At 36.7% G+C, this 13,528-nt stretch overlaps 1 protein-coding gene across 1 annotated transcript in view; it reads right to left on the bottom strand.

Moving 5' to 3' along the window:
* Positions 1–7,483, bottom strand: part of LOC129220025 (solute carrier family 41 member 1-like) — a 117,662-nt gene extending 110,179 nt beyond the window's left edge. The window contains exon 1 of the mRNA XM_054854352.1: positions 7,396–7,483. The gene's annotated coding sequence lies outside the window, so the exon portion shown is untranslated. The remainder of the gene's footprint in view (positions 1–7,395) is intronic.
* Positions 7,484–13,528: the final 6,045 nt, after the last annotated feature.

The raw sequence follows: 13,528 nt of genomic DNA, 5'->3' as shown, positions 1-13,528 counted from the left end.
TGATTACAGATTTTTCACTAAGACAGAATAAATTTCATCTTCATTTTATGAAAAACAATATTCACAATATGTATACTAATTGCTTGTACAACTGTATTATATCAACTAATTCCTTTTCACAATGAGTTTCACATTTAGTCATTCATTTTAAGGAAAAGTTTTTAGTTAGTAAAATGATTTCTAGGCAAAGCCTTTCATATTTCGACCTCTATTAGTGAAAAAGAGAATCATCCAAATTTGGTAATATAGCGGTACCGGATCTATTGAAGGGAAGGGGTGAGTCTTGTACGTATCCTGGGTGGCAACTTCTGAGTTTGTCTACATTAGATGAGTCGCCCAAGCACGGATCCAAAAAGGAGTTAAACTCCATTTGAGAAACCAAATTGACCCTAAATTTGTGTTTCGAAAACTTCTAATTTGGAAACTTTCCCCGAACTTTACGCTTCTTCCTACTGTCACAAAGCTTAAAACGCATTTTCAGGACTTTAATTTTGAAAAATTTCCGGAGGAGTTTTGAGACCGGAGAGTTTTGATTTACCGAGGACAGCTTAAAATTTCGTTGTTAAACCCTCAATAAATGCCATTTTTTGGAAAGAGCAACCGAATCTTCCTATCTCTTAACGTCACCAAACTGCCCAAAAGTGCAGCTTTAGGCCTTGAATTTAAAACATTTCCAAGGGATAACACGCTCACCCCCATCTCTTCACATTTCATCTTTTAGCTTAATATTGATTTTTGAGTTTTTATAACTTCAATACCAGTAAATTCCTGAGGGCGGTCAAGCCTTGACCCTTCCTGTATAATGGTTAAAGATAGTCGGAAGTGAGTATTTAAGACATCAACTTCAAACTTTAAAACCCCCATCACATCCAATATCTCCAAAACTAGCTTAAAGATGGGTTTTTGAAACTTAAACTTAAGAAAAAGTCTAAGGTAGGGTCCTCAGATGTGCACGAAATCACCTAACGTCATCACAGTTGGCTCCAAATTTCGTTTTTAAAATTTTCTGAGGGAAGACGGCAAATTCTTTTTTTCTCAGTAGTGAAGAGCTTAAAATGAGTAAAAGTTTCTAAAAAGATTTCATATGGGAAATCCCCCTCCGAACTCTCTCATTACGTTGTCCATCAAACAACGGCTGAAGTCACGTTTTTTAGGACGTCATTTTCAAAAAACTTCAAAAGGAGACGGAAAAACCATCTGATTTCCCAACATTTTTGGAAACGTATGCCGTCAAAGATAGCTTACAATTCTTTTTCGGCATCGAAAAATTTCCAGAGAGCTCCAGAACGTTAGCTATTATCTTTAACGTCGTTAAAAATAGACTAAAATTGATTTCAAGTTTGAAAATATTTCGGGCGAAAAATCCAGACTTTGGTCGAATTAGGGGAGACCCTTGCAACACTTGATACAGCCAACATGTATGTGTTTTACAGTTTTTCGAAAAGTTTTCCGGATCCCCCCCCCCCCCCGAACCTTCCCCAATAACTTCTCGTATTCAATTTTAACACTTCAGTTTCGGAAAATTTCCTTGAGAAGTCCTGACCCCCTAACGTGTTTAAAGAATGCATAAAACTAATTTTGATTTTCAAAACGAAAAAAAAAATCTGAAGGGATCTCCAAGCATCTTTTCTATAAGCGTTACTAAAAATTGCTTGAAATTCCGAATTTTGACGAAACTTCTAGAATGTTTCGGTGAAGCTCTGAATTTTTTTTTTTTCTGCAAGAAAGGTAAGAAGGAAGAAAAATAAGTTTATTTTCTTGTTTATTGAAATCTTATTAAAATACTTACTTTTTAATGTGACAACAATTTTCCCATCAAAAGGACGGAAAATTGAGCAATCGCCCCGGGCGGCAGAAAATGTAGCTACGCCACTGACTGTATGTGCCTATGTGTTTCAAGTAAACGAAGTTAATAATTGACATTTAATTAAGCTTTTAAAATTGCTCGATTCACTCCCAGACACTGCATAAAGAGTGAATTTAATTTCTTAGCAGCATTGAGTAACGCGATATGCATTTTAATTCAAATGAGGGATCAGGCTGTAGGCGAGAGGGAGGGATATAAGTAATAGCCAGAAGTGCAGTAGACATCCGGCCAATAAGCCACATAATTGGTAGTAACCAAATGTCATACTTGTCCGGCAGAATTTCCGGCATTAAATTATAAACTGAAATATGAAACTTAAATTTATTATAAAGTAGTAGTAATTGTTAATAAATTATTTCAATTTATCTTCCAATTAAAAACTTTTTTGGGAAGTTTATATGTATATGCAGAGGTAGAGCAAAATTGAGAAAATTGTCATGAATTTTTTTTTTTTTTTATCATCCTACTTCCCCTTTTAGGAAGTTTTTAACTTTTTAACTTGAGAGTGATCTCTCATTTGAATATTTTCCATCATTGAACCTGTAAAACATTTCGGAGAACTTAAATATTGTCAGCTGGCTAATGTGCACTTATTTAATAATGTGGGATTGACAAGCACTCAGGTTTATAGCCGTATCGTAAGTCTTTTTCTCAAAGAAAACAAAAAAGAGAAGTCTCCGAGGAAAAAATAAAAACAGAATCAATTAAAATGTGGGAAAGAACTTGCAGAAACAATAATTATACTTTCAAAAGATTTCCGTTACTCGTATAAGTATAGAAAAATGAAAATAAGCAGAACTGCAACTAAACGCACGTGATACATCAGAGGGGGTAGGACCTATCCCACTAAGAACGCATGGCCACACAAGCTCTCATGATCAGTACTTGTCCATTTTAGTACATATAAGGGTTATTCATAAGTCTGCAATCAAGAGTAAAACTTCAACCATTGAAGTAATTAAATAATATGAAAGATTTAATCACCGGCAGCCTTGTCTAGTGGTCAGAGAAGTCTTTCTGCGATGGGGAGGTCCCGGGTTCGAATCCCGGCTCGGGTACGAATGTACTTTCTCTCTCCTGTCCTTGTCATTTCTCTCTGTGAATGAGTTGTTGTGCTGCGCATGACTTCACTTCACTCCTCGAGGGGCCACAATGCCTGTCATTGTTGTGACTTAACCTATATAAACGGGTTCTATGTCTGTACTGTACAAGTCGGACTTCCCTCCAAATTACGGTACATTTGGAAAAGTGAAGCAGCGCACTCCAAATTGCCAGCCTAGCTGGCACAAGACAACAACAAAGATTTTAATAAGAATTGATTCGCTATAGGGTAGACCGACTAGTGTATGTACACTTCAGGGCAGGAGGGCCCCATCATTCATGTGGTATCTCAAACATGAAGCGAGAGTGTTCCGAAATTCATGTCGTATCCCATCTCCCCCCCCCCCCCACACACACACAAGAGCAAGGGCGCACCTCCGCCCCCCCCCCCCCCAGGGCGATCTGGCTCCTTCTTGAGCGGCGATAGGGAGTAGAGTCATGAGTATTTAAACCAGTTCCGAAACATTGCAAGAGCAGTACTATGATTATACGCTTACAGCTCAAAAAATAATGATTTTACAATGTGCATCTTCTAAAATTTCGTTGGTTTGCTAGAAAAAAAATTGTTGCAGTACATTCATTCCAGTAGTGTCCACACATAGACGTGCAATCGACCCCAGCTTTTCTACAGTTTGCAACACACAATGTTTTACAGTTGCAAGATATTAGCAAGAGATGTTCACTTGGAGCAGGAGTAATTGTCATGGACTTAGGAATCAGTATGTTGCCTGAAATATATTGTCAACCCCATCCTTCTGCTGGAAGTTTAAAACCTAATCAGGTTTGAATAAAGTTGGTGTTTAAGCAAGTAATCGCAAAAATGTCCCTAAAATCAACTTTTGATTTAGCAAAACTTCCACCAATTTCAGACGCCGCTCGTCAACATCTTTTTAGGGTTTGCCACCAGATTCAACCCTACTCGTTGGGTTTCTTGTTTCTACTAATAGAAAGAAAATAACCTAGAAATTTGCACCCGTCATATTACGACTGGTGGTTTTCTAGAACAGATAATACGATCCATATCCATGAGAAACAGAAATAGTGATTAGGATGCGGTAATAAAGACAAAGATTTTATGGCCGATATCCACCAGTGCACTTATCATAAAGATTTTTTACAGCGTATAACGTAATGTATTTCCATTTCTTATCAATCTTAAAAGATAGGAATTAGTAATGTGGCAATTTCGTATTTAGATGAAGTTTTGCTTTTTAAGTTCATCTATGTTGGCATAAAAAACGTTTTTCCATGAAAAAACGTAATTTTACGCAAAAAAAAAAAACTTTTTTAAATGTAAAGTCGGCTTGAGTTAAGCCGTGATGAAAACATAAATAAAATCAAACCACAGACGATTTGTACAATGTCAACGAAAATTTCGCTCGCTAAATAAATATCAAAAACAACCGTTGCCGTGGTAATCTGAAAAATCAGAGCAACATCAACTTTGGTCAAGTAAGGATAATAACCAACTCGTGATTGCTCAAAAAAAAAAAAAACTATCACGCAAGAGACCATATTATTTGAAGATAGGGAATTAGAGTGAGTGTATCGCGCGTTATTAACAGTACCATTGACCTGGGTAACTGGCATTTTTGATTCTATATTGCAATCACTAGTCCTATCTCATCACACCGATTTGCCTTTAATTCGTCGGAACGTAAAAATTTCTAGCATTTACAGCAAAACTCATAGATTTAATTAAGTGATCAAGAGATTTACAAATCCACATTTCGTTCTATCTCTCTCTCTGTTTGAAATAAAATGTTGTTTTCCGTGTCTCCTTCCGTCACGCTGATTTATTCCGGCTCCTGACAATCTACTCATCAATTTCTCTTTTGCGAGTTAGTCGTGTTAAAACATTGAAATTTATCAAACCAAACGGTAACTCTATTATTCTTTCTGTATTGCTTATGATTTACTAGCTGTGTTGCCCGGCTTTGCTCGATCCACCTTGAAAATAAAAATTGTGTCAAGTTACGTATATTCAACAATAAGGCTTAAATAAAAAAATAAGAAAGAAAGAAAAAGATAAAGATAAATTAATTTGAATTATGGCTTTTCGAATTCACACAATGTTTTTCGCAATCACGAGTGTGTATTTGTGTGTGTGTGTGTAGGCGTGTGTGTTTGTGTCGAGACATGAGTGTGTGGGTATGTGTGCGTGTATAGGTATATGTATGTATGCTTGTGTTTGTGTCTGTATGCAGGCATGAGTGTGTGTGTGTGTGTTTGTAAGTGTGTGTATGTATGCGTGTCTGTTTGTGTATGTGTGCAGGCATAAGTGTGTGTGTGTGTGTGCATGTATGCGTGTGTATGTTGGATATAGACTCAACCTGGAGACGGTTTCCTCTAGAGGAGCAGCATCGGGAGGGGCCGGTCGACGGAGTGCTGCAAAGGGAGGCGGGGGAATAAAATCAGCGTCACGTCAAACGTCAAAGACAGTCAAATGAGAACAATAAGCAATCCTGATTGCTCAAAAAAACATCATGCAAAATTTCCCTCCCAAACAATGACGACAGACACTAAAATAAGGACTTTTAAGAAATTAAATTGAGAAAGATGGATTTAAAAAGCGTAACCATGGAAACACAAAATAAACTAAGTTTAAGGAATTAAAATGCGAAAGAAAATGGTTAACAATTTGAATGAAAATGAGATTTTTTGAACTTGATTTAAAAAGGCTTGTAACTCTTTTTCCTTTAGAGATAGAAGCTTAGTTTTTCAATCATAGGTCGAGATGGAACTGACGTAAAAAATATCGCTTTTTTCAATGGCATCAATACGAAAACTGTGGGACAATTCCTTTATTTATTTATTTATTTATTTATTTATATTTTTTTTTTTTTTTTGATATATTTAATGAAGATTGTAGTGCCTAAATTTCAGCTAAGCCTAAAAAAATTCGAGCAAAAAATGCAAATAATTCCCACTGTAATTAAGTTAGCTCATTGAAAAAGATTGCGTAGAACGCGAAAAATTCTGCTCTTTCCAACGATGTGTAACATTAATATGTGCAAGTAATTTTTCACCCTTTCATTCGGGAATTTGTGTGAAAACTGGACCTAAATTGGAATAAAAAAGCTACTCGTATTTTTTTCGAATCGATCTGCAAACCTTTCCGGCGCTAAAAGAAAGATACTGTGAAAATTTCAGCGAAATCGGCCCGGGTAGTTCTCGAGTTTTACGCGTTCACACAAACAGACGCTTTTTGGAGACTTCATTTTATACTATGCGGAAAATTTTTTTTTTTTATCGTTTCAGATGAGAATAATAACAGTAATATTTTTTTCTTTAGTTGAACTTTTCACGAAATGTTTGGGGCTGTCAAAAATGGCAGTCAGTGATGAAAAATGTAACTTTTTTTTATTCATATGAAAACAGTACGCACAACTACATATGCAAAATAATAGGGCACATAAGGGAGACAATTACAGCCATTTGCAAAAAGTATCCTTTTTTTCGTTTCCACCATCCCCCTTCTATTTCAGAAATACATTTTGCCAATTTTTAGAACTTCATCAACCATGTGATAATCTGCTAAGTTTTGGAGGTTAAACTATGATATTTAAAAAGTATTAAAGTTATATTGTTATATTCATTGTTATAAAAATGTTTTCTTCCGTACCGGTAATAAGAAGACTTTTTGGCACAAGTTTTTGTGTTATTCCAATATCCCCTTCCCCCCTATCACCATTTTATTTTACTTAGCAAGAACAATTTTGGCACTCGAGTTTAATAATTCTTTTTTACGCAACAACAAACAAGTTACGTCAAATTCAACATCATAAAATATGATACTGATTCTAAACTCGAAGGTGCTTAAAATGTCAAAATATAGTTAAACATTGAAAAAAACTATTATTGACACCTTATTTTTGATTTTGTTAACCTTTATACAAGTAGTTTTGCCACCCCCTCGACTTAATACCTATATATATTTTTTAAAACATCGAGCATACTCTCACGTATTGCTGCAATTTGAACTGCGAAGAAAAAAAAAGAAACAAATTTGAGTTTTTCCATTTTTTTACGATCATTTTACTATTTTGAAATTTATGGCCCCTAACATCTGGCCACCCTAGGCGGTGGCGCAGGACGCCCACCCCAGAAGAGGGTCTGGATATACCGGTGGCGGAATTGATTTGTATTATTTCATCAACAACATCTGTTAACAATGATTAAAGAATGCACCAAAATAAACTATTTCCGTGAACTAAGCAGTTGAGAAAGGTTACATGTAACAGCAAATTTCATTGAAACATTGAAACAGTTGTCAGAACTAAGCATAGTATCCAAATTTACACATAAATTTGGATGCACAATACAACAATACAAAAAATTACAAATTAAATACAAATACAGGTTTTATCTCCCTCACCCCCCCCCCCCTCCTGCTCCATTAAAAATAAAAATTCTGAATGGAATACCTTGCTATCTTTGGAAATCGAGTCTTCCGTTCGAACAGCTCATACCACCGGAAATTGGCAGGAGCTACTCGGAGAAACCAAAACACAAAAGAGAGGAACGCAGCTGTTCGAATTGTGGAACAAACACTGAGGCCGGCAATGGAGAGGAGGAGGGCTGACGTCACGAGCCAAGCCTTTGAGCCCGCTTTGGCGCGAAAATCCGAGAATTCTGAATGCGGCGCCGGAAATTCAGGCCGGCGATGCTGACCGATAGAGTGGAATGGACTTGGAACCGTATAAAGGCTTTGTTGATATACGATAAGCAGGAGTGGTTCTCATTAGTTGCAAAATGAAGCTTCCTTCCTTTCACGGTACTCTAAAATAGTATATCAGCACACAGACCTGTCTTATGGGGGGGGGGGGGGATTCCCCTCTTTCCGGTTTTGAGAAATCAATGAATTTACACGTAGACAAGGGAGTGGCTTTTGCCGATTTTCGAAAAAATATGTATGGAGTTATGAGTATTTATGCTTTGCACCCCCCCCCCCCCCAAAAAAAAAAAAAACTTTCTGAGGGGAGTTTTTTGATCAAAAAGTCCTTTCATATGCATAAACTACTGTGTTAGAATTTGCATTTATGTTAAAACTAATGGCTCTGGGGATTTTTTTTCACCCCCCCCCCCTTTCGCTGCGCCATTGATTATATATATATATATATATATATATATATATATATATATATATATATATATATATATATATATATATATATATATATATATATATATATATATATACTCGTTGCGTTCCACGGTGTACCTTGAAAATAAAAATTGTGCCAAGTGAAGAATGATGTTCAACAATCAGGCTTAAAGAAAGAAAAAAAAAATTAATGATTTGAATTTTGACGGATTGAATTGAAACTACGTTTTTCACAATCACGAATTGCGATAGGAACCTACGCATTATGTTTCTTGTTTCTACAAATGGAATTGAATGGAAATGGAGTAGAAATTCGCCCCCGTCATGTTATGACTGGTGATTTTCTAGATTAGTATACGCATCATGTTGATAAAAAAAGATACGGTAATCATGAGTTGGTTATTATGGTCAATTTGCGCCACTTATCATAAAGTTTATATTTATAGCGTGGATCGTTATAATATTTTTATTTCTTAGCTAGGGGTGCACACCCCCCTTCGAGCAAGGGCGCAACCCACCCCCTAAAATAGCAAAAAGCCCTCCTCCCAAAAAAGGAAAAAAATACCCCTCAAAACAACTCCCCTTAAAAATTTCAATGGCGCAGTCTGCGCCAACACCCCCCTCCTCCTCTCAGGTGGGTACCCCTGTCTTAGCGACCTTAAATGATAGGAATAATTGATTTGGGAATATTGTATTTCGATGAACATTTGACCATTTAAAGTCATCTTTATAGATGCTTTTTCCTGAAAAACGTGATTTGACACAAGACTCCCCCCCCCCCCCTAGTGGTTTTAATGTAAAATCTGTTTGAGTTAAGCGTTGAAAAGAAAATGAATGAACGAAAAAGCGAACGATATTCGAATATTTGATATGTAACCAAGCGACGAAAGTAAGTCGAAAGTAGTTAATAAATATAAAAAACAACGAACTAGACTTTATTCCCATCGTCATGGTAATCTGAAAAATCGTCGTCGATTGCGGTCAAGTGAGAGTAATAAGCAATTCGTAATTGCGGGGGAAAAAAACCACACACACACAATGCAAAATGTTTTGTCAGATAAGAAGTAATTAAAAAAAAAAACAGGAAAAAAAAACGACATTATTAACATTTATTTGACTTTTTTCTGTTTTTAAAAACATCTAACAACATATTTGTCCAATTCTTCACTGAATGGGAATAGAACATTCTCATGAAACTGTCTGACTCGTGCGAAGCATTCGCACTTTAGATCGGTAATTTAGAAATCCAATTTCTTTAACAACTGGAAAATAGCTCGTCAAGGTAGGACGGGTGAAAATTGCTTTTACTTTGAACGAAGCAATTGCTTGTTTAGTGATATTTTGATAGTTGAAATTTTAACCCTAACTCCAGTGGATTAACCTATCGAGAAGAGATGAAATTGAAGGAGTGAATACTTTCATTCGAGAAACAAAGACACCAAGTCACGTGTTAGATTTTAAAGAGAATCATTGGAAGAAATCAGATTTCTTTCTCTTAGTTTCACACTAAATGTATCAACCATTCGTCGTTCTTTAGTCACGTGACTTGAGATCTTTGTCGAAGCTTTTGCTAAGCCAATGATTGCACTTGCTCCCTTCATTTACTAATTCCTACTCTAAGAATTAACCCTAAACTCCAAAGGATAACGCTGATTGTTGACAACTTTTACGTTTCTTTACTCTTCTAAAATGACAGCCTTACCAGTAAAACAGTTACCAGTAAAACAGATCCAGTTCAGCCTTGTCCCAATAAAGCATTTCCCTGCATGTCAAACATTGCCAGAAAATATTATCAAATTACCATGCCGTGGCACGAGTTTCGTTGTTGGTGACGTCAGGAACGTTACTCGATCAGTGAATTCGATATTATGCACATGAGGATGAGGATTTACTCGTAAGCTTGGAACTAGGCATATATTAAAAATAACGGAACTATCACGCAAGAGCCATTGAGCAGGAAATCTCAAACCTTTATCACTCCAATACATAGATAAAACATCTCTCAATTACACTTTCTTCTGTAAACAATTTTATCAACAGCCTACAAATAATGCACTTATCCACGCTGAAACGTAAAAGGGATGTTTATGTGACACTAGCAATCTTTAAGTCTCCTAGAAAAATTACTACATTTTGTAAACTGCTTCAGGAAGTCAACAAAATTTATTTTTCCCTTATTACACAATAGCCCCTGCTGATTTTTAGAAGCTGCTTTCAGGTGGTTCATAACATACGGCGCCAACTCCTATAATGATATCTTTTTTGGGGGGGAGGGGGGGAGGGGGGTATTGCCAAATTACTGAAAAGGCTGAGGAAGCTCGAGCCTGACTGGTGCACCGAAAAAGTGGAGGATAAAAAAAGACGGGAGTTGGGATGACGCCCCCACAAGTTTTTTTTTTTTTTTTTGTTTAAATTGGGACACCATTTTTGGATTTTAGCATTACTGATTAAAGGGTCTCAGAATTTAGGGACGGATGGAAACCGTGAACTTTTCCCTTGCAATTCAAACCTCCATTCTTATGAAATTAACATGAAAAAAGTCCATTTATTTATAACTAGCCGCCTGCGGCGACCAGCTGGTTCGCCTTCTTACGCCATTCGCCTTTCTTTGAGAGCAGCCACCTGCGGTGGCATTTTGGATAACTTGTCATTTACCTTTTTCCTTCTAAGTTTGGCCGCCTTCGGCGGCTGTTTAAATTAAATTTGGCATCAGTACTAATCAATCCATCTCTATCTTTTTTTTGTGCCATTCACATTTTTACGCCAAGATTGCCGCCTTTGGCGTATATCTACCTTTACGATCTATCTCTTAATTTTCTTATCCATCTCTACTTATTTTAGCCTCCCCGTTCGTTTACTAATAAAAACAAAGATCACTCAAAAAATCGCTTTTTTTATTTAAGTAGATGCCAAAAAAAAAAAAAAAAAAATCTCCAAAATTCCCCGTGTGTGCAAAAAGTAGCGTTTGACAAAGGAAAAAAAAATCTCGCTGTTTTTATTGAATTAAATTGCTTACAACTATGAAATGTAACCTAATATAGACACAAGCAAAACGTCCAGCTTGGGGGGGGGGATGGAAAAAGAAATAAATGCAATCCCTAAATAAAACAAAAAAAGGAAAGAAAAAAAAGCAAGCGCTGTTGGAAAAACACGTGGCCATCACGTCATAAAATGTAGAAGTAAGCTATATAGTAAAAGAAAAAGGATAACATTTTGTTTGCGATTAAGATTCCTTACGATTCCATTGTAAATATCGAATCGAAATCCAGGTAGTAACGTCAGAGGCATAAAAGATTTGAAGAACGCTTTTTTTCGACCGATGCCGTGGAAAGACATAATGTGTTCAGCATTAAAAAAAATTGTAAAAAAAAAAACTATTGCGTATTTTTAAGAACTTTTTTCTTCTGAAGAGGGCGAAATGTTTTGCCAACTTAAATTTTAGAAATGAGGCTTTGATACTTCTCGCAGGATGATATTAGAAAAAAATAAAACCCAAGAAAAAATGCAAATTAAAGTTTTTTTCAAAAATTCATAAAAAAATACAAAAATCTCTCTCTATCTTCTAAATTTTTTCATTCGTCATATTTAAAATTAAATTTCCTACACTATAGTACAAAATATATTTGTGTGGTGCGATTAGTTCGGGGTATGTGATGTAAAAAGTACTAAAAAGTGCAAAAAAAACACATAAAACATTAAATAACTTTTTTTCTAATTAAAATATCGAAAATCGAAGCCCGAGGTGCACATCTTCGGCAAACTCTGCACCTGATATACCAAATTTCACCTTTCTAGGCGTTACCGTTTTCCCGGGAAGCGCGCCACACATACACACACACACAAACATCTTATTTTATTGTAACGGATTCGGTGCGACTTCCACTTTCTTGAAATGAAGACACAGTTCTTGATAAAAAAAACCACAGGAGCTTTATTTACACTATGTACAGTAGAAATCGTTAACAACTGCTAAATTAATCATCAGCAATTAAGCAAATATCACTCAACACCGTAAATTCAACGGTTACACACGTATTTACATCCAAATACGAAAAACAACACAGCAAAAATGCCTCGCAATAAACCAGAGCAAATACGCTCTCAGTTCGAAATATCAATCGAAACTAACTTTTTATCCATCGCTAACGGTTTATATACACACCGAAAAGAAATCTCTCAAATATTCCACACGCTTCTGGAACATAGTAGACCGTTATCAAATTTTATCAATGAACAAAAAGGAAATAGGGGGATCGATATACTTTAGCCATATGAAAAGCGGGTTGTATTATTCATTACGGGAAACTATTTACAGGTTACGTTACTACAATAATTACTATTTACAGGATTTGTAACATTGCCCCCTTCCTAAGGACTGCCAACGTCCCGGGCAGTACAATCCCCAGAAAGGGTACCAAACTTCTATCACAAGTTTACAAATATACACATTAATTAATAACTAACAGATACAGAAAACACAATAATAACAAGAAATTATTACTAAACATTAAAAGCAAAAATTATCTACAACTTTTATGTTATCAACCATGGTTGTTTACGTAATACTCATGAACTATGGCCATAGTATGGGGCTAACCGATCATAATGTACAACCCCTAGGTTTTTGCATTAGGTGATTTTTGGATCCTCACTACGACGTCATTTAGTCGGTTAAGGACTTTGTAGGGTCCATCCCCAATGCGACTGCAATTTGGGGTGACAGACCTTTCCGTCGGATGGGATTCCATAACCAAACCTTGTCGCCTTCGTTGAATTCATGTCCAGTAGACCTTGTGTCGTATCGGGTCTTCATCTTCTCCGCCGCGATGTTGATTCGCTCTCGTGCGAAGTTATGAACGTCTTCCAACCGGGCCTGGAGATCCTGGATGTATTCCTCAGGCGATGCAGGCGCATCCGGAGGACGACCGAAGACGAGATCATAAGGTAGCCGAAGCTCTCGTCCGAAGAGCATCTGAGATGGGGGCATATCCGGTGGTCTCGTGGACAGCACTGCGGTAAGCCAGCAGGAACAAAAGGTAGTTTCTTGTCCCAATCCTGTTGATTTCTGGATACCATAAGCGAGAGATTATTCAGGATTGTGCGGTTAAATCTCTCCACCCATGCTGTCCGATTGTGGGTGTAGTGGGTGTTGTCCTAGTTTTCTCAATTCCGAAGAATTTGACATAGGCCCCTTAAACACAGCAGAAATGAAATTCCTCCCTTGATCGGAATGAATCTGCAAAGATGTTCCGTATCTCGAGATCCAATGTTGGACTAGAGTCTCTGCTACGGTGGTAGGCCTCCTTGATCTGGAATGGGATATGCTTCCGGCCATTTGGTGAAGTAGTCGATGGAAACAAGAATGTATTTGTTCCCATCAGCAGTTCTTGGTAGAGGTTCCCAGGATGTCGATCCCAATTCGTTCGAAAGGAGCTCCAACGTTGTACAGATGT

This window comes from Uloborus diversus, chromosome 4, assembly GCF_026930045.1.
Source record: "Uloborus diversus isolate 005 chromosome 4, Udiv.v.3.1, whole genome shotgun sequence".
Taxonomy (NCBI): domain Eukaryota; kingdom Metazoa; phylum Arthropoda; class Arachnida; order Araneae; family Uloboridae; genus Uloborus; species Uloborus diversus.
The sequence above is the reverse complement of the archived record's forward strand: the minus strand, read 5'-3'. Positions and strand labels throughout refer to the sequence as shown.